The 26,281-nt window shown below is 44.0% G+C and overlaps 1 protein-coding gene across 1 annotated transcript in view; it reads left to right on the top strand.

Annotated features, from left to right (window-relative positions):
• Positions 1 to 26,281, top strand: part of DOCK3 (dedicator of cytokinesis 3) — a 1,382,531-nt gene that overhangs the window by 881,609 nt on the left and 474,641 nt on the right. The gene's annotated exons all lie outside the window — the stretch shown is intronic.

The raw sequence follows: 26,281 nt of genomic DNA, 5'->3' as shown, positions 1-26,281 counted from the left end.
ATACCGAATTAATTACCAAATCGGTAATTCCCATTCATGGAGGCACATGGGAATGAATTGGAATTACCGAATATTACTGATTCGGTAAAATGTACAGAATCTTTATCTACATCCCATTTACCGATTCTGAAATACCGAATCGTTAAAATTCGGTATTTTAGAATCGGAAAATGGCAATTACCTACATCTGGCCCTTGATCTTATGTTTCTACTTGTTACCACTCTCTGCTTAACGCATGTGCAGGCTAGTACACTTAATTTCTCTCTGCTGGTCTGAACATTTTACAGTTTAAGAAGCAGTTAATCAACTGTAATCTGGAATAGGGAAGTTTAGCAGTCCTATGTCAAATGTTAGCAAATTTTACAGGCTTAGCAGCCAAAGCTAGTACAACAATGTGAAGTGATTTCTCCAGGTCCTGACTGGAAACCAAATGCAGCCCCCATACTACATGTAGTGGGCAAAGCAAGCAAGCCTGAGCATTGCAAGGGAAGTTTGGGGGAGAGGTGGGGGATGGGTTGTTTCCTCGCTCCAAGAAATGTTTGAGAAATATTTGCAAATATGGTGCACTTTACAACACATTTATTATGGAGTTTAAAAGGTAAGTAAACATTTAAATAAATAAAACGAATTTCGTTGCGCGCACTGCATCACCAAATGTGATGCAGTGCGCGCAACAAAATTCGTTTTATTTATTTATATGTTACTTACCTTTTAAACTCTGTAATCCATACATTACTACCCCCCACCCTGCCCCTCCTCCTCCCTACGTCACCGCCCTGCAGGAACTCCTACTGCAGACCACGGCTGAAATGATTGTATGGAAAACATAAAAGAAGCAAGCCAACCTTCTAAAATGCGATGCTTTATTATTATTTTTTAAATATGTCTTTATTGGCATTTTGGCAAATTGTTACAACAGTGATCAGGGATACATGTATATGATTACATTTGTGTCAACACATGAGTAAGCAGACAATCACAGAAATGTAATTAATCTCTAGTACAATAGCATTGTTGGCCAGCTCCCAAGTTGCAGAAAAGGGGGTGGTGATGAACAGAGTGTCTGAATTAAGCAGACCACTCTTACCCAGTCCAAAGATCAGGGCTTGATCCATCACCGTTATTTATCTCACTGCCCCATCCCAGCTCAGAACCTGGCTATATGCAAATTAGTCTTTCCCTGGCCCAGTGCATCATGGGAACAGGGCAGACCAAACTACCAAGCCAATTCTTCACCAGAAAGGAGACAAGCTACCGGGGACCGGTTTCTGGCATTTCAGCCTCTTCGGCCCGGCTTGCTTGAATCCTGATGGAGCAGTGAGAAAGGGACTCATGTCTGAGTATACCCTGCCACACCTATAGTGGCCAAAAACGATACAGAAAAGGGGGTGGTGATGAACAGAGTGTCTGAATTAAGCAGACCACTCTTACCCAGTCCAAAGATCAGGGCTTGATCCATCACCGTTATTTATCTCACTGCCCCATCCCAGCTCAGAACCTGGCTATATGCAAATTAGTCTGTCCCTGGCCCAGTGCATCATGGGAACAGGGCAGACCAAACTACCAAGCCAATTCTTCACCAGAAAGGAGACAAGCTACCGGGGACCGGTTTCTGGCATTTCAGCCTCTTCGGCCCGGCTTGCTTGAATCCTGATGGAGCAGTGAGAAAGGGACTCATGTCTGAGTATACCCTGCCACACCTATAGTGGCCAAAAACGATACAGAAAAGGGGGTGGTGATGAACAGAGTGTCTGAATTAAGCAGACCACTCTTACCCAGTCCAAAGATCAGGGCTTGATCCATCACCGTTATTTATCTCACTGCCCCATCCCAGCTCAGAACCTGGCTATATGCAAATTAGTCTGTCCCTGGCCCAGTGCATCATGGGAACAGGGCAGACCAAACTACCAAGCCAATTCTTCACCAGAAAGGAGACAAGCTACCGGGGACCGGTTTCTGGCATTTCAGCCTCTTCGGCCCGGCTTGCTTGAATCCTGATGGAGCAGTGAGAAAGGGACTCATGTCTGAGTATACCCTGCCACACCTATAGTGGCCAAAAACGATACAGAAAAGGGGGTGGTGATGAACAGAGTGTCTGAATTAAGCAGACCACTCTTACCCAGTCCAAAGATCAGGGCTTGATCCATCACCGTTATTTATCTCACTGCCCCATCCCAGCTCAGAACCTGGCTATATGCAAATTAGTCTGTCCCTGGCCCAGTGCATCATGGGAACAGGGCAGACCAAACTACCAAGCCAATTCTTCACCAGAAAGGAGACAAGCTACCGGGGACCGGTTTCTGGCATTTCAGCCTCTTCGGCCCGGCTTGCTTGAATCCTGATGGAGCAGTGAGAAAGGGACTCATGTCTGAGTATACCCTGCCACACCTATAGTGGCCAAAAACGATACAGAAAAGGGGGTGGTGATGAACAGAGTGTCTGAATTAAGCAGACCACTCTTACCCAGTCCAAAGATCAGGGCTTGATCCATCACCGTTATTTATCTCACTGCCCCATCCCAGCTCAGAACCTGGCTATATGCAAATTAGTCTGTCCCTGGCCCAGTGCATCATGGGAACAGGGCAGACCAAACTACCAAGCCAATTCTTCACCAGAAAGGAGACAAGCTACCGGGGACCGGTTTCTGGCATTTCAGCCTCTTCGGCCCGGCTTGCTTGAATCCTGATGGAGCAGTGAGAAAGGGACTCATGTCTGAGTATACCCTGCCACACCTATAGTGGCCAAAAACGATACAGAAAAGGGGGTGGTGATGAACAGAGTGTCTGAATTAAGCAGACCACTCTTACCCAGTCCAAAGATCAGGGCTTGATCCATCACCGTTATTTATCTCACTGCCCCATCCCAGCTCAGAACCTGGCTATATGCAAATTAGTCTGTCCCTGGCCCAGTGCATCATGGGAACAGGGCAGACCAAACTACCAAGCCAATTCTTCACCAGAAAGGAGACAAGCTACCGGGGACCGGTTTCTGGCATTTCAGCCTCTTCGGCCCGGCTTGCTTGAATCCTGATGGAGCAGTGAGAAAGGGACTCATGTCTGAGTATACCCTGCCACACCTATAGTGGCCAAAAACGATACAGAAAAGGGGGTGGTGATGAACAGAGTGTCTGAATTAAGCAGACCACTCTTACCCAGTCCAAAGATCAGGGCTTGATCCATCACCGTTATTTATCTCACTGCCCCATCCCAGCTCAGAACCTGGCTATATGCAAATTAGTCTGTCCCTGGCCCAGTGCATCATGGGAACAGGGCAGACCAAACTACCAAGCCAATTCTTCACCAGAAAGGAGACAAGCTACCGGGGACCGGTTTCTGGCATTTCAGCCTCTTCGGCCCGGCTTGCTTGAATCCTGATGGAGCAGTGAGAAAGGGACTCATGTCTGAGTATACCCTGCCACACCTATAGTGGCCAAAAACGATACAGAAAAGGGGGTGGTGATGAACAGAGTGTCTGAATTAAGCAGACCACTCTTACCCAGTCCAAAGATCAGGGCTTGATCCATCACCGTTATTTATCTCACTGCCCCATCCCAGCTCAGAACCTGGCTATATGCAAATTAGTCTGTCCCTGGCCCAGTGCATCATGGGAACAGGGCAGACCAAACTACCAAGCCAATTCTTCACCAGAAAGGAGACAAGCTACCGGGGACCGGTTTCTGGCATTTCAGCCTCTTCGGCCCGGCTTGCTTGAATCCTGATGGAGCAGTGAGAAAGGGACTCATGTCTGAGTATACCCTGCCACACCTATAGTGGCCAAAAACGATACAGAAAAGGGGGTGGTGATGAACAGAGTGTCTGAATTAAGCAGACCACTCTTACCCAGTCCAAAGATCAGGGCTTGATCCATCACCGTTATTTATCTCACTGCCCCATCCCAGCTCAGAACCTGGCTATATGCAAATTAGTCTGTCCCTGGCCCAGTGCATCATGGGAACCAAGTTGGTCACAGCCTGCAAATCCTGAAAGGAGCACAGAGTACCATCATGGACAAGTCGCCCAAGTTGGACACACCCATCTCCTGACAAGGCCTCGGGTCATGTGCTTCCAATAATGCCCTGATCCTAGGCATGCTCCAGAGTGGTAATTACGGGGCATAAGGCGGTGTCACTCGCTGTGGCTGGATGTATCTATTCCAGCAAACCGTAGCAATGTGTGGCAGTCTGCTCAGTACTCTACCTGGGCCTCCGGGCATCAGCAGCCACTCCAACAATCTGAAATCCCCCAGATCCCCCAACCCGCACAACATGCTCTCGCCCACTGCGTCCCCCGCCTGCCAACGTATAGGTCACTGTAGCTGTGCCGCAGCAAAATATAGTTTGAGATCAGGCACTCTCAGGCCACGCTCCATGAGGGGACGCTGGAGTACACGACTAGATACTTGCTTGTGTGCCCCACCCCATACAAGGTCCGACAGTAACCTTCACAGGTCTCCAAAGAAGGTCCTAGTGGGGATCACAGGCAACGTTGCGAAGAAGCTGTAGGAGTGCTATCATTTTGGCTATAGTAGCCCGACCCATAGTCGAGAGGTGGAGGCGCGTCCAGAAATGCAAGGACTGCCTCACCGATGCTAGAGTCTTACCATGGTTTCCATTTAGGAGGTCTCTGTCCAAGTGGTACACATTGACTCAGAGGTACCGAAATGTCTCAAACTTCCAAGGCAGAACATCGGGATCAGCCTCCACAGTTGCGGGTGCTCCGCTTGCTGCAGTGAGGAATACACAGGACTTCCTCCAATTAACCTGCAGGCCCGCCATGTCTCCAAAGTAATCTAAAAGAGCAAAGAGTGCTGGCAGCCTCTCCCAGGGTCTCACAGGTAAATCATGACATCACTGGCATATAGTGATACTATATGCCAGTGGGGCCCCACCACCACAAACCACTCTGGTCCCCTGGCCTGCAGTTGAGCAGAAAGGGGTTCCAAAGCTAAAGGAAAAACTATGTGGGAAAGGGAGCAACTCAGCCATGTACCCCTACTGATGTCAAACTGTTGGGATATTTGATGGCCGGTCTGCACCCTAGCCCAGGGTTCTGTGTAGAGCAATTTCTCCCATTTCAGAAACTCTGGACCCATCCCCAGGGCCACAATGACATGCATCAAATACGATCAACCAAGAGTGTTGAAGGCTTTATTGTAAATTCAGGGAGACCACCACTGGGAGGCCAGCTGATTCCTCGATTTTTACCATTCTCGCTGAGTATTGTAATGGGTGGCTCGTTTGGGATAGACCCCCGAAGAAGGGCGCTGTGTCGCCCGAAATGCATTGGGTTTTTATGAAATAAACACTGCCTAAGATGAGCCTGGCATTAATCGTATTTATTGAAGAGGTCCGGATGGGCACTGAATAAATATAAGAAACTTGAAAATAAGCCATACAATAGTCCAGACGTGGATTTCTATAACATGGAGCATGAAGAACTCAGTAAAAGTGGAGAAATAAATAATGGTCGAATATTAAGATTTGGAGTAAAATGGTTAAAGTTTAGAATGCCGCAAGGGCGGCGTAATGCTGTGCATTTGGCGGGGGCATGAATGTGTCCCATTTGTATTTGTCTAGGTCGTACCTGGTGGCATTTGGGCATGCCACATACCAATCTGCACGCTATCACAAACCTAATGGCAAGGAAGTTGGAAGAAAAAAGAAAAATTGTTGAAAATAGGTGTGCATCCCTTATCTTTGAAAAAAAATGTCGTTTGGGATAGAACCACATTGTTCAGGGGGACCAACATCTGGAGCAATGGAAGCAATCGATTTGCCAACACTTTACTCAGGATTATATAGTCAATGTTCAGCATTGACAATGGACAATAGGAGCCAACCTTCAGAGGGCCTCCGCTGGGTTTGGGTAACCCCACTATGAGGACCTCTCGTAGAGACTCAGACAGTCTCCCATGCTGATTTGTCTCCTGATACATCACAAGCAACTTAGGAGTAAGGGTTGCCTTAAACATTACATAATATTCCCATCTTATTACGGGCCATGTAGTGTATTGCTATCTGTAGTTCCTCAACCTGTAAGGGCTGCTCGGGTTCCTGGATGCGCAGGGGCTCAAGGCGGGGAAGGGTTGTCCCAGGAATATCATTCTGGAGGTGGTCCGGAGGAGGGTCGGGGGAGGAATAAAACATCTCATAACATTGTCCAAAGGCCTTTCGAATAACTGCCTGGGACTCCCTCCCTCACCAGTGGGAGTGCAAATTGCTAAAATAACAGTTGCGCAGTAGCCATGCCAACCTTTTACCCAGCTTGTAAATACAATGCCTTATTTGACCTGGCGGTATACCTTAAATATTTCAACTTTCATGCTGACACAGTTGTTCTTCTGAATTTGTCCAAGCCAGGTCTTTAGAATAATTGTACTTATGTGTACAATTATTGTATCACTTTATGGAAGGCCTTCGGCAGAAACCCATCCCTTAAATGGAAATTATCATAATTCTTTGTAAGTTCATGGGTATCTTGAACTTCTGTTAGATATACAGTTGTGAGCCGGGCTTAATTTGTGCATGTGGTTCAAGGTGCCCACCACCTGCACTCATGTTTGGGAACTAGGACACTGACTTTCTTGCAGTGGCAGTATGCGACTCCATGACATTTTCGCGTGGCTCAGATACCATGTTGTTCAGTCCCATCACGTATCCCCACCCACCAGGAATGACCCAAGAAAAGTTGGCTATTGTAAAGTCATTGTTGCCCTTTCAGAATTGTAGACATTTCATGGATAATACCTTCCATTGGCTGCCCTCTTCCCCTAAGCAAAGTATGTCTATTTTTAATGCAATGACGTGTGTTTATGATTTTTGCTTATGCTTCTTGCAAACATACAGATGTTTCTGTAGGCGTGTATCCATACTGGAACCGGTCCTTTGCACCTGTGTGTAGTTTCAGCCTCTGTGCTCATCTCGCATGCCTGCGCAGAGCGGTGGGACCTCATTCCCACCCATGGTCCTTTGTGATGCGTCCAAGGAACTTCAAACAGTTTGAAATGGTTTGGCACTGCAGATGTCTTAAGTGGGTGTTGCTCCTTGTCTTAGCCAGTGTCCTCAAAGTACGTCCCTGGAGCCCCACGGCCCTCCTGAACTTCAAATGTGTCTCTCGGTGAACAGCAGCACTGGCCTGCTGTTTCTCGACACATGACAAACTTTAAGAAATATGTTAAATAAAGGGGCACACTTTTACTTGCAGCTTAACTGAATTTAAAGGAAATAATTAAGGTGTGGTTTGCCTTTAAAGAAGTAATTAAGGTGTGGTTCACCTTTAAATTTAGGAACATCTTTATTTTTAAAGACATGTTGCAACTGTAAAAAAAAAATAACAGTCTCTTCAAAATTAAAAAAGTGTATTTCATTACCATGCAGAAGCGTTTCGTTTTAGTACCTCAGATTATAGCAGTGCATTGAGAATCTTTTTTCTTTAAAGTGATAGTTTGAAAGATGAATTTAGAAACATTCATGCTTCCTCTCTACCCTGGCAACACTCTAAATAGTGAACTAGGAGGTAAGTAATTTATTATGTTTACCATCTGACTGGTTAGGTTTCCTTTTATACATGGGTGACATAGTTTAGCAAATAAACTGCTAGAGTAGGTTTTATACAGTATGCATCCTGAATTCATGTATTTCAAGGTCCTTATAAGTGATATTGAAGAAAAAGAAGGTAATGTGAAATAAAACAATTGTCTAGGATCTCACATTTTGGTCAAGTGGGGAAGCTGGGATTAATCGCAGGTTTTCTTGCTTCACAATGTACAATTCAGCCTTTATATGTACACGCTTTGCTACCCCTATGCCCACCTTTCACCCCCACTTGCCATCAATGCGGCCCTCGATCACACTACAGGCAAACATTTTAGCCCCCTGGAAAATGTTTGAGAATACCCAGATCTCAGGGTTGCCGGCATCGGATGCTGCTGGGCTTGTTTCTTGCCAATTCGAAATGGTTGCAAATCTTGTTTTCATTTAATTGACAAGACAGGCATGGGGTTCAGGGACTGTTTTTCATATAGGAGCAGATACACCTTCGCAGTTACATATAATAAGGTGCAAAGAAGCTTAGAGCATGGAGTGATGCAGGGTGCGTTCCAGCTTTCACTTTCATTGCAAGGCTCAATGCACTGCCCTCTGTAGCTAGAGCTTGTGGCGCCCGGGGCTATCCCTCAGATTGCCGCCCCCTGTATGTGCGCTGGAGGTCGTCATTGCCCAGGAGAGACTGCCCGACTTCCGGATGACCGGCCTGTCGCGGGGCGCACACCACACCACCATGCGTGCAACGTGCGCATAGCTGCCAAGGTATCAGATTGGTTAGGTGTGACATTTTCTGAATTTCTCTGTAATTATGAGTGACACACAATGACTGAGTGACACTGTGAGAAAAATCAAGCAATGAAGACGAGAAAAACATATAAATACCAGAAATTACACCCAGCTGTCAAGTTTTCAGATTGATAAATGTGACATTTCTATGGAATAATTGCTTACATGAGTGACATTGGTAGTTCCAAATCTGTGACACCTTGAGTAACAGTTTATCACAAATGTAACTGAGGAATAAAGTCCATGTGAAGAAATAAATATCGGAAACTACCACTTCTGAGCCGTGAGAAGGCTTACAAAAGACTCATAGCTGCTAAGATTTCAGATAGCTATGTGTGACATTTTCATAATTTCAGTGTAAATATGAGTGACATTTCAATTACCATGAGTGACACTTTCTCCCAAACAAAATCAAGCATTAAAGACGAGGGAAACATATATAAGTATCAGAAATTACACCAATCTAAGCAACAAGAAACTCTAAGAAGAGTCACATCATAGGTCACAGGCTGTATTTAAAAAAGAAATAGGGTCATCAATAAAAATCATTAGGTGTGCGGTCCGCCCTGGTCTGCGGCATCGCCTGCTACCTCTCCAGCCCCACTTGCAGCACAATCCGCTGCAGCCTGTCACACAGAGCTATATTGCATACAGGCTCTGCCTTGGTCTAAAGCCTGATGCCCGATACTTGGCATGGCTGTTAAATGAGGGGGAAGCATGCGCTCAAAAATGTTTTCTTCTAAAAAAAACTCTTATTGCTATAGTAGTGCCTGCCACTGAAAGGGGGTGATTTCTGTGTTGAGGCATTCCTTGTGAAAGGGCAGAATTCTGTCCCTCACAGTGAAGTTAGCAGTAGCTGAAATGGGCTTACCCACTCACTACCCCATGCTCGTAGCTGTCAATTTTTCAGTTTGTTTATGTGACATTTCTATGCAGGCAGTATGGTTATGTGTGACATTTGAATACTTCTAATGTAACACTATTCCGGGCTGACCGAAGCGGCCACGTTAGCGTAAGGTGATCAATTAAAGAAATGATTTCCACTTCTTGCACCTTATTAGGGTCTATAGAAGGCAGAACCAGTGGAAATGCGCCCGAAGTTCTTATACACGGGTATACAACATAAGCATTCCTTTTGCATGCTGGGACTTTTGAGCCCGTTATGTAATATAATGGGAGAAGTCTGAGGTGGCTTAAATGATAAACACAATTAGCTCTAGTAAAAGGCAAGGTTAGCCAAAGTTGTCAGACACATACAATCTGATACAGGCTGCACAACCATGCGAGTAAACAAAATATTTCATAATACAACAGTAATGGTTAATTATAAAAAGCATGCAGGCAGCTTGATGTCCGATTTCTGCAGTTTTGTGTAGACGTTAAAATGTGTGAGCACTCAGAGTCCCTCTCCCCCACCAGCTCCTCTCGTGCCAGCTCCAGGCTTCTAGTCGCATTGAACAGAACAGGTCCTATTTTGCTTCTGCTTGCAGGCTCCACGTACGGCAATAGTTAAGAGCAAACAAAGAAGTGTGAAAAAGCACCGCAGCGGCTGAGCAGTGTTTTAGTCTGCCATGCAGGCACCCTTGCCAGGGGGTGTGTGTGCATGCTCCAAGGAGAGCTCGGAGCTCTGTCTCGGAAGTTAGTCCCTTGCACCTGGTGGAGGGGGGCTTTGTCAGCTGGCAGATTGAATCTAAGATTGTCTTCTGGACAATCTAACCACCGGGTAGATCTGCGCATCTCCTTCTTATAAGAGGCACCAAGTGAAATAACTGACCTACACTGTAATTAAACAGCGTTAACGGCCTTTCATGGTATGTGTGCACACTTTTAATCCCGCACAGATTACACACAAAGTTTTCTTTCAGAACAAACTTTAGCCAGAGCTAAAAATGCACAACGAATATGGTATTCGGGTGAGCACTGTTACCTGTTCTGTTGGTTGTCCTCGATCATCAGCAGAGACTAGTGCTGCTGCTGCTGCCATGATCATGCCCTCCAAATACTTTACTTGAACTGTTACACGTCCTCCATGGCCACTCTCTGCTGCTGGCAACTCTGACACCACCACCCGGTGTCTACCGGGTCACACGCAAGCTGCGCTGTGTCACTTGTGTGCGTGAGAGAAAGGAAACAATCACTTGTGCTGCTGCATGGACCAAGACAGACATTTCTTATTTTTTAAACTCCAAGGTAGCCGATGAAGTCCCACATCACGTGACTCCCAGAACGCTCCTGGGACCACACTTAGCAAGTTATTTTTCCAGTGCGCAGTGGTCGATAGATACAATGTATAATAATTCTTAGACTACGCGGCGCCAGCCAGCCTAACCCGGGTCACTAAAGCAACAACTGAGTTCCCCCGGCCCCAACCAACATGACAGCTAGGTGTGAATTGTCTCGGCAGGCAGAGCACAAAAGCAGGGAAATATAAAGCACTGCCCACTGGCTGCTTTTATGAAACGAGGAGACCCTCATTGATCCCCTCGGTGAGGCTGGGAAAACTGACTGGCAAATTGTCAGACAACCCCGAATAAATCATGAAGGCTGCCACAACGGGCCACAAGTGCCGCTCTTGCCGCCTTTAAAACAGTGCCGCCTGGGGTGGTCCGCCCCCCTCACCCCCCCCTAGCTACGCGGCTGACCGGGATTTGTGGCTGTATTGGAGTACACCTCCATTTTCAGACAGGCCTGTTTTTGGTATTGGTGTTTTTCCATCGACTTCTAGTGCTAATTGCAGTAGTCATGCCTTTGGCATACACAGATTGGTTTCCTTTATCTGCATGATCAATTGTCTAGCCATGGTACACTCCCGATCTTAGATACGAAAAATGCCAATGTAAGTGACTGGAACGGCTATGGCGCCTTTCCAAAAGCCCGCAAGATAAGGAAAACTTTAAAACTGCACTACCAAGACACATCACAAAAATATAAAACTCGCTCGGAAATCACACATTATACTACAACTTGAAAGCGCTGGTAACTCCTTTTGCACCTTGTTCCAAGTCCTGAACTCAGTGCATGGGGTTTTTTAGAAAAGTAGGACTACAGGGGCGCACTACCTGGGTTAAACGTTACAAAGTGTGTAAGGAACAAACGTGTCGTTGTGTAGTGCGTAAAGAGCAGACGGCAAAACGCCCTTAACCGTCTCAACAGGTCAAAAGACAAGACAATAGTACAACAAATAAGCTCTCGCAACTACAGGTGTGTATAACAAGACAGGGTACAATGACCAACAGTAAAAGGAAACGCAGATGCAGGTTCTTTGGTGTGAAGTTTCTTATTACAGCAAGACGTTGACTTTTCTCCAGACTTAAAAATGATATCAAACGCCGACACGTGTTTCGTCGTGTACGGGTGAGTCAAACACGACTCTTCAGGGCTTATACTCCCAATCCACAGTGTGGTTGGAGTAAGTCTGGGTCTTTGAAAGCTCAGTTATAGGCAATGGGTATTTGGTGTGTTCATATATAGACGAAACTGGTTGATAGGGTGATTAATTGCGGTAAGAGAATGGAGTTGTCCAATCCCGTAGGTAGTCTTGTACAGATTGTAAAAACGCTGTATCCTGTTGTGTCATCAGGCGGTAAGCCGGGAGGGGATTCTTAAAGAGTGCCGGCTTGAGGAAACGAGTCTGTCTCCTCTGAGGCGGTGTGCCGCTTCGTGTAATCCCTCCTCTGTTTGTTCCCGGCGGTCGTCTCTCGTGTACGTACACGAGAGACGACCGCCGGGAACAAACAGAGGAGGGATTACACGAAGCTATAACTGAGCTTTTAAAGACCCAGACTTACTCCAACCACACTGTGGATTGGGAGATTCTACTCCGGCAACTCGAGGACATAGGCATCCGAAGGAAAGCACTAAAATGGTTGACTGATTTCCTCACTAACAGAACGCAACCCATAAACTTAGGCCCTTTCAGCTCACAAAGCACCAAAGTCACCAGGGGGGTACCGCAGGGTTCATGCCTGAGCCCCACATTATTTAACATCTATGTTACCCCTCTGGCTGGCCTACTGAGGCAACTCTGCTTCATCCCTATCTCCTACGCCGATGATACGCAACTTTTGCTCTCCTTTGATATAACAGACATAAACATCCAATCCACCTTCTCGGAGCGTATGAAAGGCATTGCTCGATGGATGAGAGATAATCTCCTCCAGCTAAACACTGAAAAATCTGAAATCATGCTGTTTGGAGAAGCAATAACGAAATGGTCCCCCAACTGGTGGCCTGAGGAACTGGGGTCAGCTCCTTCCCCCAAATATGTAGTGAAAAACTTAGGAGTGAAACTTGACCAGAAACTTACTTGAGAAGAACATGTTAACCATACGGCAGGGACATGCTATCGCACTTTGGGCCTCCTCTGCAGAGTCTTCCCCCTTCTACCAACATCCATACAAAAAAACCCTGGTCCAGGCCCTAAGCCTTAGCCGCCTTGACTACTGCAATGCTTTACTTATATCTGCCAAGGAATCCTCCCTTGGCAAACTAGAAGTAATCCAAAACACCACGGCCCGATGGGTGAAAACGCCCCCACCCAAACCTCAGCTGCTCCGTTACTTGGAGAACTTCATGGCTTCCAGTAAAACAAAGAGTAAAATTCAAAATATGCTGTATGGTTCACAGATCCCTGAACAATATGGGAACCAGCTACCTGACTAAAAAACTGGTCAGATATATGCCACCAAGAACCTTGCGATCAAGTAACCAAGGATTCCTTCATGTCCCACGCATTAAACTAGCCCGCATGGGCGGTAAAGCATTCTCCCATCTCTCCCCAAGATACTGGAACCAGCTCTCCCCCCCACTCCCCCCCCCCAGTTGCGCCAATGCCCCAATTTCCTGACTTTCAGAAAACTGCTCAAAACGTCACTGTTCTAAACTCTCCCTGGTTGGCCACTAGCTGTCACAGCCCTGAGATATCCCGATGGGGGTGATTAGGGAGCTATAGAAATCATAAATCAAATCAAATCTGGTGGTGATATATTAGTGTTGTTTGGAAGGATGACGTCACTCGGCTCACCAGGATTCGAGCACCTGACGTGTCGATTCCATACGTCACAGCAATAGATGCTACGTGGGGCTTGCATCTGACCACAACAACAGTTGACTCCTCCTTACATAGTGGTAACACTTGTCTGACAATTGAGACCCATGACTGTGGCACACTAATTGGATGTGGGTGGTTCCTTTTGTAGAAGTGAGCAAGGCCTCCTCCGAAGCACTTTCTGCATTGACACTTATTTATTTATTTACTTCTTTTTTTACAATTTATGCATGCCTGGCTAGATGGGTGGGAATCAGACTATTAATTAAGCAATCAGTGAAACTTGAATCAGATTCCAGTGCTGATTCATAAGCAGGCAAATCAGGTAATTCAGAAGATATCCTGGATATCATATCCTTTGCATTCACACTGCTTTGAAGTGCATTCACAACTCGTCTTTTTACACAATGATTGTAACCTCTGAAGTTCATGTTTTCAAACACTTTAAATGCTCCACTTGCCATTGATACAATACTCATTGTATCAATCTCGGAAGGCTGAAAGTCTAGTTTGGACATAGCGGGGATTCAATTCTATGTTATGTAGACCAAAACCAGACCTATGCAGATGGCGATTTCACCAACTGAGCTATCTTACTTTCATGCATGACTGAGTGCCTGTAAAGGTCTTTGTACTGCCCCAAGCAAGTGGGTCATCTTCCATACACTGGTACAGTTGCAGGTGGCACAGAAATCTGCTTCTTGCTGTGATGAAAGCAAAGCGAATGATGAATAAGAGAATAATGCATGCAAATGAAAGAGATGCTTTGTGATGCATTTAATCCCTTGAATGCTCATGACGAGCTCAGCTCGTCATGAGCACCGGAGCGCCGTAGCTCATGACGAGCTGACCTCGTCATGAGCACCAGGGCGCTGTACACCCCCCCGCCACCCAGCACAGCGCGGGAAACAGCCCCGCACGGAAGGGGTTAATATCCTTTTCAAATGAATAATTATCATGCTTTGAGTCAAAGAAACCACGCCTACTTCCCCTTTGCTACTCCCTCCGCCACGTTCTTTGCCTTCGTTCCTCATGGAGCTTGTTCTCTTTCCCTCACCCACTCATCCTCATGCTGTTCCACAGCTCTGCATGACTTCTTATCCATCTCCCTTTAATTTTGCCAAAAATAAACTTAATATGACAAAACAGCGCACTGGGGTTTAAAAACGATACAGAGCGGTAACTAAACTTAAAACTATGTCAAGTTTGTCTAGAGTACATAAATGATGGCATTTTTCACTCAAGGCGCCATCTATAGTGTGGTGACACACTAGGTTTTAAAACCCAATGTACATCATCAAACAAATGGACATTTTAGCATGAGTGGCCCGTGCAGGTAAGAGCGGTGTGGCAATGGGGCTAGTTGGGGGGGGGGGATTCGATGGATGACCACAAGGGAAAATGAAATAAATAAATAATTTCCCCTCATCGTCGTCTGTTGAAATCCCCCCACTCCTGGCACCACCACTCTTACCTGCACGGGTCGCTGCTGCATTTTAGAATCTTTAGTGTTGGCAAATAATGATGACACATGGATCAATGTAAGATAGAAGCAGTGGTAAAGCAGTCATATTTGTATTTGTGTTATTCATTGTGTAGAGCTCTGCAACCTCCAGCTGGCCATTTCAGAGCTCTAGTAGGTATAGACATAGTGCAGAAGTGGTTGCAAATTAAGTTCAAGCCAGACTTGTTTGCCTAAATGGGTTGTACAACGGAACAACGCAGGAAAATACGTTGCATGCCTTAACCAAGCATTATTACTCAGAATTTTTTTTACAAAGTTTATTTTTTTACAACAGAAGCCATTACCACGCATTGTTTATACATATATGTATATATATATATATATATATATATATATATATATATATACAATGTATATTTATGGGGGATAGCCCCCACAACTCCAGCTTACCTTAAATGCGTCGTAAAGGCATCTGTTATAAAAACATATACGTACATACATGCATTCTTAAAAATCGGAGAGGATGTAGCCTTACGGCTAGAGCGGTCGATCTCGAAGCTGGGGAATTGGGTTCGAGTCTCTGCAACAACACTCAGCATCCTGTGATTCTGAGCAAATCACTTAACTTCCCCGTGCCTAACACAAAAATGAATGCGAAACCGGTACTCATGTAAAGCACTCTGTTGTTTCGGGTCCAGTTTGCGCTGTATAAAACAAAAAATGTGGTAAAAACCTCGTTGTAAAGGCTGTTTCCTGCCTAAATGCAGTGCCAAGGGGTTTTTAGTTTTTTTAAATTCATGAAGTCAGGTTCCATGCATATGTGAAACTGCAAGGACTTCCAGAATTGAAATAATATGTCCCCATCTCATATGTACTTTAGGTACCAGATGGCCAGCAGTATATCAGAGTCTTACTTTAAACATTGACATGGCAGGCAGAGTAGGAGACTTTTTGTGTGTTAAGCTACAACTTGGGCTTGGGAGACTTTCTGGGTCACGCATACTCATGAAGATGATACAGCATTTCATCAACAGGCACTGAAGAGACATGAGAACTTTGTAGATGTATTCCCAGCACTTGTGGCCAAAGTTATAGTGTACTCTGTTGTAGACTGATTGATGTTGCGCTTTCTGTGGTATCTGATGATTTGGCAAACAGACCTAAGTGAAGGCTGAACAATTATACAGAAAATACCAAAATCAACATCTTTGGAAGAAGAGAGATGGCTTAATGTACTTTAGGGCCAATTGCAAGTCACCTGAAGCTGCACCCTCTGGAGAAATACCAATTCAGGTGTTTCCTTGTGGCTAATCCTCTCACCTGAAATTACTGTGTCTAATAACACCAAGTCCTGTTTTACCCAGTGCATTTTTCCATCATGTAAAACCCCCTTGCTCTCTGGGATACGGGTTCAGCATTGGCACAGCCTGGTCCCACCTGACCCCTTCCTTCACCACCGAGAGAGCATGGAACACTCATCTACCCTCAGGAAGAACTGACATTCTCCCAAACATACAACCTGTATTGGCGACTCTATTCCCATTGTTCATAGCCGGTAAACATAAATTTGGTGTGATGCATGTTAGATAGTTTGCTGAGGGGTGGATATTATCTTTTAGGAGAGGGGTTATACTGAAACAATTGTGCTGTAATTAAAATGCTATTTGGGGATTTGTGATGATTATGTATTTGATAGTCTCTTCTTGAAGAACACACACAAAATATTTGATTGAAGAACAATTTGTGGGAGCTAATTAGGGAAAATGAAGCTTAGTTAATCACTGAGAGCAATGGCAAAGTGTAGGTACTGGGACTTGACATTGCTAAACTCACGATTCCAATGAACTATCTTCTCGAGATTGTCTTAGGTAGAAGGGTCATTGACTAATTTAGTTTCTTTATTTCTAGCAGGAAGAGTTTCCATGCTCACTTCACCACACAGTCTAGGCACCTCGGACATCTTCATACTCAGAGATTGTCGCAATCTCCTAGCCTGTTACGTAGCTATGTTGAGCCACTAGCTAGGCTTGTTCAGTCTCTTGGATACCACTTATACATTTACTACTGTAATCCTAGGTTCTCTTGCACTTGGATGGTCAACTGGGGGTAGATTGACATGTCCAATGCTTCATGATGGGGACCAGAACTGAATGGGTTGGAAATGGCTGAAACTTTACTCTTAGAAGACAGAGTTGTTGATCATATGAGGCATCTGGTACTCGTGGAACCCCATCCTTTTGTTTGTTGAAGTTTATGGTGCTACTTGAGAACCTGAATTGGTTACATGGAAGAGCCCAACATCTCTGCAATTCCCTCTACATGTGTATTTCAACCAAGAGCCTCCACCAGCCCTCCTCAAAAGCAGAAGGTCAAAGCATTGTTGTGACTACTTTGGGTGGCTCCTGATTTGTCAGAAGCTACACACTGTATTAGGGATTCACCAAGAGCATGCTGAAGCACCCACAGGATACACAGAATGCTCTGCTTAGCAATCAACACTTTCACATTTGAGTCAGCAGCTCTAATTCTGTAGGTAAGATACTTGCTCCCTATGTCTTCCAGAAATAACTTCAAGATCCTGTTTAGAGAGCATCAGTGTATACAAATCAGATTCCATTGTTCCTGAAGGAGAGTATTTACCACAATGCTGCCTTTGCTCACCTTTCTTTTTATTTTTCGAATCCCAAGCGTTTGCCGGCAAAACAAGTGGAAATGGGATTCATCAGTTTTTTTTGCCTAGCACTTGGAACTACCTTCTAGATTTGTAGACCAAGTCTCACTACACAAGCTTTGGAAAGCAGCTCAATCCTCAACTTTCTGCTTTGTTTCCTGTAATAGTGGATTCTTCATCGTGCAGCAGTTCCTTGCTTTCCATTCTACATAATTAAATCGTAAGGGCTGTTTATGCAAATGATAAATAATACTGAAAATATCATAACAAAATACTTTCTGTGCATCCCTCTCTAGAAAGCTAAATTTTCTTCCTTAAATCCGTCATTTGCTTCCCAGCTCTACCTCAGAGATTCAGAATTTAGTATAGTCTCTATTTCTGTGACTCTTCTGCCGAGACACCATTGATGGTGCCAATTATTGCAAGTTGTAGTTGTGAACTTTATACAGGCATTTGCATGCTGGGGACTGACTTGGACCGGTCACTCCTTTTCAATAGGTTAATTTCAGACGGTGTTGGATGCTAAGAACCTTTGACCTCCACCAACCAGTGTACTGTTGGGTTTAGTATGCACTCCATGCCTGTGCCTCGCAAATGGGGCATAGTTACAAGTTCCTTCTGTAGGTCTAAGTTAACTCTGAATCTTTCAACTAGGGCAATGACCTACTAGGACTTGCCAGGAAAAGACAAATCTCCTTATATCAGGATATTGAAAAAAGCAAGGGGGCATATTACCAACGATTAGCGATATTTATAGCTAACTAGGCTTCGCAACGAATTTTTTATCGCTAAGCATCGCCGAAAATTATCGCTGAGATAACGTGCTATTAGCAACGTTTATCTCCAAAGCGATACATTTTCCGGCGATAGCGTGAATATCGCTGAGCATACAGCTATATTCCCGCATTAGCGACAAAATGCTCTTAGCCATGTTCTCCACCTCCCATAGGATAACATGGCTAAGAACTGGTCTGAGCAGGCGTTAGTTTTTGGAGATATTCACGCTTAGCGTGAATATTTCCAACGCTACACCTGCCTTGTTAATAGGCAATAGCGACGTTATGGACTGCTTTCAGTCGCTAACGGGTTGGGTACGCCCACTTTGCATGTCATTAGCGATAAACATCGCTGACATGCAAAGCGGGTCCCAAACCGCTCGCTATCGCCTACAAGCTGTCGCTAACATCAGTTAGCGACAGCTTGCTAATAGGGCGATAGAATTATCGCCGCTTAGCGGACGAAAACGACCGCTAAATCGGTGATAAGATTTACAGATTACTAACTAGGGAGACAATCATCCTAAAATACTTGAGTGTTAAAGGAACTTGTGAAAACTAGGCTCATGTCGACCCACAAACACCAGTAGATTGTTGCCAGAGACTTTCTTAAAAAGGTAACAGTTCAGGTGAATTCTCATCCCTGGTTTGACCAAACTCGGAAACTCGCCCCCCGCCTTCATTTCAATTTTCCATTACCGTTAGTCAGTGGCCTCACAAACCAATAGCAGTAAAAAATAGTTGCTGGTTATGCAGGCATCTATTTGTTGTGATGAAACCAAACTGAATGCTGAATCTGGGAGCTATGTACATAACTGAAAGTTTTTTCTAAAATATTCAGTGTACTGAACAAATGAAATACTAATAAGTTATGATTCAGAGAAATCACTCTTTCCTTATAACTTTATCTGTCTGTTCTCTTTCTTTGCCATCTTCCTCATGTAACTTGTCTTCAATTCGCCTCCTCACTCTAATTCTATCTGTGCCACAGTATACTATAAGGGGTCAGGTTACAAGTGACCTAGACAAATAGGTGGTGTTTAGCAAACAAAATACAATCCCAAACACCAAGTTTTTGAATTTTCTTTACATATTATAGATAGCATCTTTCCGAGCATTTTTCTTTAAAGGGGAACTCATTGTAGAGTTTGGTGGTTATCATATGTCTCTGTAATTATCGGGTCTCTTTATCCATTAAATTCGAGCAGGTTTTACCTTCCGAAATTTAAGAGTGCAAACTTTTTCAGGCCTGGTAATGACCGGTCAAGATTACTATCAATGTTGTCACAATTCCCCAAAACACTTGCAAGAAGGCCCAAAGTATTATCCCTCTCTCTTTCAACAAAAAAAATGTAACAAAGGAAAATGAAAGAAAAATTGAAAGTGCATGTTTTTATGTCACCTTCAACCTCAATAAGGCACTACAAAATGTAGGCCATAATGACCCTGAAAGGTTACTAAACTTAAAACAGTGTAAACTATTCTAGAGTTCTCAACTGATTTGGAAGGAATTATTTGTCCCCAAAATAAATGTATAAAAGATACCAGTTCTAGACGATCCTCCATATACTTATTCTACTGCTTTGCCTATCACTCCCGCCTTCTGCTACCTACTGCGTTAAAAGAACATTAGCGATGTATAATTTAGTTCGGCTGGTAATGTTGTTGCCCAAATGCAGTGGTTAGAGTGAGATAGGTGTCTCATCAATCTTTATGCACTTTTATTAAATCAGCTTCCTTGTACCTGTGCAACTGAAGGGAGTACTATAAATGTAATATCTTACCCAGCCCTTTGTACCCTAGCAGGTAGGTGATCAGTAGTCTTCCTGAGTCGGTCTCGATGACAGATAGAGAGGGGTCGATCTTGTGCAGTAAATTAGGACTAAGTCATTGTAGGGTTTCTGGGCAAGGTATATGTTCTTAAATCACTATTGATTCAGTCTTTACTATTTTCAGTGAAGAGACAGAGTGGCTTTGGATATACTGTCCCACTCTCAGCAGTCACAGATATGGTGAACCAGGAGGTGTTGTGTTGTCTGTGACTTTTTGCTGACAGGTATATAGCAATGTCTGTTCCATTAGTCAAGAGAGAACAATATTCTTGTATGTACCAATAACATCCAATTTGGCTTATCCTTTAAAGCACACAGTATAAGTGTAGGATGCAGTAACTCACTCACTCTCTCACACTACCTCTTTCACTCGCACTCAACAGTTCATGAACTAAGTGCGGCTTATCCTTTAAAGCACACAGTATAAGTTTAGAATGCAGTAACTCACTCACTCTCTCACACTACCTCTTTCACTCACACTCAACAGTTCATGCACTAAGTGCAGGTAGATTGTTTGGATAAGCTGCAAATCTTGAAACCCACATCTGTAGCCATGTTGACTTGAAGCACAGTGAAACCCAGTTTGTGGGTTTGTGTTTGGAATTATGGAAGAGATATGCTAAGGGTAGGCAGCCATGTATGAGGTTGGTATGTGGGAGACATGGGTCCACGAAGCAGAACAGATATTTTCTATACTAGTCATGAGCTGATAACAGATGAAGTTATTTATAATGAACTGAAAGTAGACCTAATCATCGTTAACAAATAATATGGAATATGTTGAAATTATGTTTAGAGAAAGTGAGTTATATGTGTTTATGCGGGATGAGTTTTAGTGGATAATATAGTTTTGTTCTGAGATGACAACGATTTGTTGAGGACATTATGGTTGCTGCATAAAAATATGAGAAGTGTTGACCACTGTGTAACGTTTGGCATCTTCTTGAAGAAAATGCAGACATGTATTTGATTGCAAGACAGCATACAACTAGTTTTGTGGATTAACTAAACTACATGGGTATTTGGGGCTGGCCTGTTATCATTCTATCAGGCCATTGGCAGTGCAGGTTTGAGCCACCTGTAAGAGGTGGCTCACAATCCCATTTATCCTCCTTATGTTTAGGACATATGCTTAATGCCTTCCACTTTCTCTGTCTAAACAAGCTGTGTTAGAAATTGTGTTACTGGTTAACTGGGGTGTGACCCCTGTTCAAGCACCAACCATAACCCTTGTCAGGGTGAGGCACAAGCCAACCCAAAATTAACCTGTGCCCAAAGCTCTGGTAGTGTGGCACAGAGCAGCCATGCTTAAGGCAATGTTTAAAGTATTTGTGCAACACTCCAAACAGTAATACAGTGAAAACACCAAACAAAAAGGATCCCACACCAAGTTAGAAGAATAGAGCAAAATTCTATAAATAAAGCAAGATCAAAACTGCTAAAATTTCACCAGTAGACCTGAAGTTATGAATTTGTAAAGATTTAAGTGTAAAATAGTGTCAAAAAGCATAAAGCACCAACCAGGGAAATCTGGTTGTGCTGGACCGGGTCAAAGTCACACTTTCAGGATGGAGCGCAAATTGGATACAGTCACTGTTAGGCCCTCTAAGGTTAACCTTCTCAAAATCTGTACCAAGAGTCCTGTTCGTGTTGAAGGTGGCCGCAAGGAGCAGGGAGAGCAAAGCAGGTGGCTGCCAGTGTAGCGTGAAGAGCAATTCAGGCGTCGCAGGTGGGCTTTCCTCAAGCTACGCACTGGCGGTCACCATGGCAAAGGATGCTGGAGTGTGAAGAGTCAGGCTGGTGGAGCTTCGCACTGAATTGCTCCGCGAGCAGCGAGGTATCAGGACGAAAAGGCCCGTTCGTGGTCTCGAAGAGCCCAAAAGCTTGAATTCAGCACCTGTGAGCCACACCAAGGGTCCAGGACCTGTTCTAGATGAGGTTGCAGGTCCAAAACTTCTTCCCCAGGCAAGGGGTCAGCAGGTCAGCACAGCAGTGCAGCAGTTACTTTAGAGTAGCAGTCTATCAAAGTAGCAGTCGTTTCAGCAACACAGCAGTCCTTCTTTCTGGCAGCGTTTCCAGTAGTGTACTGATGAGTTGAAGTCTGAGGTCTGGTATTTTTACACAGTTGTGACTTTGAAGCGGCAAGAAGCTTCTAATCTAGAGGCATTTCTTTGAAGAGCACAGATGCCCTGCCTTCCTGGCTTCAGACTAACTACAGAAGTTATGCAGCTATTTGTGTGGAGACAGGACACAGCCCATTCAAGTGTAACAGGGGCTGGGCCCAACTCCTCCCTCCCATCCTGCCATCGATGGCCCATTCCAGTCACACCTGAGCTCCCCTTTGTGTGTGGCTGTCTCAGAGGAATACACAATGCCCAACTATCACTCACACCCAGTAATGTGACACAGAGACGAGTTGCAGGCACCAAATGGCTAAGGCAAGAAAATGTCTACTTTCTAAAAGTGTCATTTGAAAATTGTATTTTAAAATTCAACTTTACCATAAATTAGGATTTGAAATTACAATTCCTAGAACACCAAACATGAAGGGATTACCTATTCCCATTTTTAAATTACACATAAAATGAATAAGGTTACACCAATGTTATCCAATGGGAGAAGTAGGCTATGCAATAGTGTAAAGCAAATGTAAGAGTTTTTCTCTAACAGGGCATGTAAAACTTAAAAGTACATGTCCATCGTTTTAAATACAGTGTACCCTGCCCTCTGGAATGTCCTGGTCTACCTTTGGGGTGACTTATAAGTATTATAAAGGAAGGTTTTGGCATGGTGAAAGGTTTATTTTGCCAGCCACATGGAAGTTAAAAAATGCTCGCACTGGCTTCTCAATGGCAGGCCTGCGACATATTTTAAATGCTACTTAAGAGGGTGGCACACAAAGTGCTACAGGCCCATTGAGTATATGGTATGCCACTCTACAAGGGACTTAGAAGTACATTAAATAAGCCAATTGGGTATAAGCTAATTTAACCATCTTTAAAAATAGAGAGCACAAGCACTTGAGTCCTAAAGCCAACAAAATTCAGCAAAAAGTAGAGGGTAAAAGTCAAAATGTTTGGGGTGACCATGTCCAACAAGCTGCTTAGGGTATTTCAGTATTTCTGAATGCACAAAGTGACATTGGTGGAGATCCACACACCTGACAACTGACTCTATATATAAAAAGAATAATCTTGTGCCTTATTGTTTCTAAAACACAGCTTTGCTGGGCACTACACCACTGTGACAGGAAATTTAAGAGAAAAAGAACAGTGTACAAAAGTTGTGTTAAACAAACAGTGGTCCTTTTTGAACTAAGACATTTGACACTGTCGACCACACCATCCTGTTGAATCATCTACAGGACATGGGTTTGGGTGGACCAAAGATGGTCTGATTTCAATTAAAAAAGGTGTTCATGTTTCCTTAAATCTCTCAGTGTAAATTCCTCTTTTTTGACTTCCTTGAGGGATCCCCACTGTCTCTTAGCCTATGCCATGTCTACATTAAGGCATTATTTGGTTTGTGCAGACTCATGGATTTGATTCTACTTCTGCATGTATTCTGTAGCCATCAAGGTCCTCTCCCATTTTGAAAGGCAACTGGAGGTGACCGCACCACATTCCGACACTGCACTTGGAAGTTTCAAAGCGGGACGGCTGGGAACTGGTTAGGCTCCACTCTGACAGGTAGTCAGTAGTAATGGTCATAGGAGATAGTAAGGATATGAGGAGTTTCACTTTATGGTTTGAGGATTTTAGAGACAGTGGCGATGAGTCTAGAGGAACCAGTTTCTTAAGTTTGACAGACAAGGCCGGACTGGCTGTACCGGGCACTGGACATTTCCCCGGGAGCCTCGTAGGGTGGGGGGCTGGTTTTGTTAGTAGGGGCCAATTTTGTAGCATTGCAGCAGTTTAAAAGCATTGTAAAGGTGCTTTTACATCCAGCAGTTTTCGGACAACAATAAAGGTGTCAGGATAACTCTGGTGATTAATGTACCTGCTGAAAGGAGACTGGAGTTTTGTCTAGTGGCAGTTTTGACTCATCTAAGCTAGAGCTGAGGGTTAATATGCCTGCTGTAAAAAGCATGTACAACGCATATCAAATATCAGTATTTTGTGTGTATAGCTCAGTGGGTTACTGCTTTTGTCACACAGAATCTTTTGTTACATTGCAGTTCTTAAGTTACAATTGTAATCTAGCACAGTGAGCTATAAACTGCAATCAAAGAGCTTCATGCAAACTGCATGGTATAGGTTAGAAAGTTATGTTTTTCCCAGTCTTTCATTATCCTGATGTTGCTACTAAAGGTTTGTTTGGGTAACAATAAATTCTTATTATGAAAGCCAACCCTAAACACTGTGTTATGTTATGAGTTTGTGCTTCTCCAGACCAAGCACTCTTGAAAAATGTCTCCCTTTACGGATGATATGTGAATCCTATACCTTGTACTCTCCTTTGCCTTATGTAACATTTTCTATATGCTGATTTAGAAATGTATGATTTATTGTCTCTGTATGTGCGGGTGATGTAAAGTGTTCTGACACCCTACATTGGTATGGGAGGTGCTATAAAACAAGTGAAATTCATGCAAGAGAAGGGGTATGAAGAGATGAGAGGTACTGTTGGAGAGTGATGGTGAGGGAATCATTGAAGAGCCCTAACAAAGACTGTTGCACAGTAAGGTCACCATTTACTATGCTTTAAAAGCAAATTCAATTGAATATATATTGGAAAATGTGTTGTACAATGCACCATTTTTCCCCAAATTTTCTTGGGGGCAGAACCCCCAAAACCCCATTTTGTAGTGGCCAGGCTCACTCGCTGCACCTGCTATGCACCATATGGGGGTTGGTCTGACAACATTTGCCAGGGCTGCTTTGAGTTCCCAGTCCGGTCCTGTTGACAGAGAGCTGTTTCTGGAGTCACAGATCTCTGCAGTATCCACTGCATACTATAATGTAAGTACCTTCAATATATCCTGCACTGCCTAACTTAAAAAGATAGGATTTTTGCTGCATAACCATGGTGACCTCCAGACTTCATTAGAGCTCTCACCCTATTCGGGGCCTAGAAAGGCTTCCTAAAATGTTTGCAGCTGGTGCTAAATGCTGTGGTATGGCATGACAGTGGGGTATGCAAATATAAGCCTGCAGCTCCAATTTTTTGATTTCATGCATTCATTCACCATAACCATATGTCTGGGAAATCGGGTTCGAATCTCGAAAAGGACACGCAACATCCTGTGCTGGGCAGAAAATAAACTTTGAATAGCACCAAAACTTCTGGGTTCGCTTCGTCTTTTTCTGGAAATTGTGGATCTGTGGGAGGAGTACGTGGAGGAGTACGTGGTCCCTGGACCTCTTTTCTTGCTGTTCAGTGGTCCCTCCCTTCCATTCAATTTCATGAAATCAGGTGCATTGCGAAAAATATTTCACAATAGCACACTAAAACACTCATTAAATGTATATCTCTATTCTCTATATAGAAAAAGATCTGACTTGGAATGTCTCAAATTTGCCTGTGTTTCTCTGTTCTGCCCTACAGAGTGCGAGTTTAGTTCACTCTCCATGTTTATTGAAATACTGCCCCTTCAACTGAGACTCCAGGAAGGTTATTCAATCGAAGTTACCTATCAGTGTGATTGTTAAACTAAACTAAACATGTGCACGCCACTTTGGTGACTGCGCTGAACTAACCAGCTCGCTGCTCACTGATAAACACTGATAGGGCTAGAAGATAAGAACTTTTGACCATATCCGGCCTGATTAGTAATTCACCAGGTGATTTAGAAGTGACATGTCATGTAACCTGTGCCGTACTAAGGAGCCATCTAGTTACCAGAGTATTATGATTGTGATTTCTAAATATGAACTTCAGGAGTCAGTCATCCAAGGGTATTAAAATTGATGGGATTCTTGGGGCAATCACTACCACAAACATGTTGAGAATAGGGGTGTCTTTTAATCCTGGGTTTTTAAAGAGCCAGTATTCACAGGCCACTGAGTCCAGAGACTACATTGTGAACCTGGATATGTTATAGGATTTAGTACAAAACCTAATTAATGGGTGCTAAACACGTTCTCGGAAAGTTAATAGTTCAGTTGAATTATTGGCCACCTGGCAAGAACATGAAAACAGCCTGACTCCAGGAAGCTGA

The sequence above is a fragment of the Lissotriton helveticus genome, chromosome 9 (assembly GCF_964261635.1).
Source record: "Lissotriton helveticus chromosome 9, aLisHel1.1, whole genome shotgun sequence".
Lineage (NCBI taxonomy): Eukaryota > Metazoa > Chordata > Amphibia > Caudata > Salamandridae > Lissotriton > Lissotriton helveticus.
This window is presented reverse-complemented; position numbering and strand designations above follow the sequence as displayed.